General features: G+C 54.6%; 1 pseudogene across 1 annotated transcript in view; it reads right to left on the bottom strand.

Annotated features, from left to right (window-relative positions):
- Positions 1 to 2,500, bottom strand: part of LOC308164351 (structural maintenance of chromosomes protein 1B-like) — a 34,924-nt pseudogene that overhangs the window by 22,920 nt on the left and 9,504 nt on the right. The window contains exon 9 of the transcript in view: positions 778 to 966. The product of the transcript in view is annotated as a structural maintenance of chromosomes protein 1B-like (transcript). The remainder of the gene's footprint in view (positions 1 to 777; positions 967 to 2,500) is intronic.

The raw sequence follows: 2,500 nt of genomic DNA, 5'->3' as shown, positions 1-2,500 counted from the left end.
GGAACTAGACGTCCAGGTAGTCTCTCTCCTCTCCCTCCTCTCTCCCTCCTCTCCCTCTCCCCCCTCTCACGTTCAGGTAGTCACGCTCCTCTACCTCCTCTCTCCCTCCTCTCTCCCTCCTCTACCTCCTCTCTCCCTCCTCTCTCCCTCCTCTCCCTCCTCTCTCCCTCCTCTCTCCCCCCTCCTCCCTCTCCCCCCCCCCTCCCCTCCTCACCTCCAGGTAGTCTATAGGCAGGAAGGTCTCTGGCCTGGCCCTCTCCTCTCTCTCTCTCCCACCCCCCCCCCCTCCCCCCCTCACCTCCAGGTAGTCTATAGGCAGGAAGGTCTCGGGTGCGGCCCTCTCCTCTCCCCCTCCTCTACCTCCACTCTCCCTCCTCTCCCTCCTCTCTCCCTCCTCTACCCTCCTCTCTCCCTCCTCTACCTCCTCTCTCCCCTCCTCTCTCCCTCCTCTCTCTCTCTCCCCCCCCCCTCCCCTCCCTCCTCACGTCCAGGTAGTCACTCTCCCTCCTCTCTCCCTCCCTCTCCCTCCTCCCCCCCCTCTCCCTCTCACGGTTCAGGTAGTCACTCTCCCTCCTCTCTCCCTCTCCCCCCTCCGCCCTCCTCCCCCCCCCCCTCACGTCCAAGTAGTCACTCTCCCTCCCCCCCCCCCTCCTCCCCCCCTCTCCCACCCCCCCACCCCCCCCCCCCCCCTCCCCTCCAGGTAGTCTATACTAGGCAGGAAGGTCTCTGGCCTGGCCCTGTCCTCCTCCCCCCTCCTCTCCCTCCCCCCCTCCTCACCTCCAGGTAGTCTATAGGCAGGAAGGTCTCGGGTTCGGCCCTCTCCTCTTTGGCGTAGGCGATGCACTCCCGCCGCCCACCTTCTCAGACGACACCACGATGGCGTTCATGTAGCGGCCGAACACCTTGGTCACGGCCAGCTGGTACCTCTTATGGATGGGGCTGCACAGGTCCACCAGGCGCCCCAACCTGGGGAGGGGGAGACACGCAACAACTTCAACATTAGATTTCTAAACCAGCACCCGTCCCCTGCTTGCCTGCTGTTGATTGTTTGTTCAGGGTTCCTTCCCACAACCTTCTGAAACATCACATTCAAGCACCTTTCCAGGACTTTCAAGACTCCAATTCCCTCAAATTCAAGGACCCCAACACGGCATAGTTTGAGACAGATCTAGATGAGGATTTATATAATAGGAACTATCCGCTCACAGACAACAATTAAAAAGAGAGGCTTGAAAGCCCCGCGGTGGCGCAGTGGTCTAAGCATTAGCCTCTAGTGCAAGCTGCCCACCGGGGACTGGGATCGAATCCCGGTCTCGCCAGATCCGGATATGGCCGGGGCCCACAGGGAGCGGCATATTGAGCGGCCGCTCCCAAGGGGGGTATAGGACTATTTCCGGACAAGGATCCGTCGCGCAACACCGCCCCCCGGGGTGCCGGAATAACGGTGTTGGGCTCGAGGAGCCAGACAGCTAGTCTGCCTGGCCTATCTCCTCTGAGGCTGCCGGCCACGGGGTCGTGCGGCGGATCCTACGCAATAGGCAGGGGATAATTGGATACTAGGTTGGGTGCAATTGGATACCAAATTGGGTGAAAAAGGGATAAAATCTGGAAAAAAAAAAAAAAAAAAAAGAGAGGCTTGAATGTGTGAACACTACTGTAGATGGTCTCTTTCCTTCTCTACCACAGCACAGCAAAACTATATATTGTGAAATATGTGTCAAGTTAAGCAATACAGAGAGGAGGAGCTACGTTTTTTTTTTTTTTTTTTTATATATATATATATGTATATATATATTTTCTTTAGAGAGAGAGAGAGAGGGGGAATTCAAGCACTGACCCATGTCTATTTTCAAAAACTTTTAAGACCTTGATTTCTTTTTCTCAAATTCACAAACTTTCAAGTATTTCAAGGACCCGTGGGAACCCTCGTTTGTTGGTCTGATTTCTCCTTGGCTTGTAACTGTTCTTGTTCTCTGCTCTGTTTTGTCTTGTCATGTTCAATGTGTTTTAACTTGTGTATTTCTTTTACCAGGTACTGAGAACCACAGTACCAAGAGTAACGTCTGGAAACCCTCAGTTTGGTAGATGGTAAACAGACTGACTTATATAGCTATGCCTTATTCCAAAGCTCTTTACAACGGCCTCTCATTCCACCCATTCACACACACATTCACACCCCAATGGCGTTAAGCTACCATGCAAGGCGCCGGCCCGCTCACTGGGAGCAATTTGGGGTTTAGTGTCTTGCCCAAGGACACTTCGACATGTGGCCAGCCGGGGCTCGAACCGCCGATCTGCCAACCTTGCGATAATTAGACTCTACCGGCTCTACCTCCTGAGACACAGCCGCCCCATCTGGGTTGTTTAGAAGTCAAAGGTACAGAGTACCAAAGTACCAAGAGTACGTCTCACCACAGTCTCTGGGTACAGTGTGTGTGTGTGTGTGTGTGTGTCTCTCCTCACCACAGTCTCTGGGTACAATCTCCTCAGGTGTGTGTGT

Source organism: Nansenia antarctica (genome assembly GCF_963989245.1).
Source record: "Nansenia antarctica genome assembly, chromosome: 8".
Taxonomy (NCBI): domain Eukaryota; kingdom Metazoa; phylum Chordata; class Actinopteri; order Argentiniformes; family Microstomatidae; genus Nansenia; species Nansenia antarctica.
Note: the sequence above shows the minus strand (reverse complement) of the source record. Positions and strands in the feature narration are given on the sequence as shown.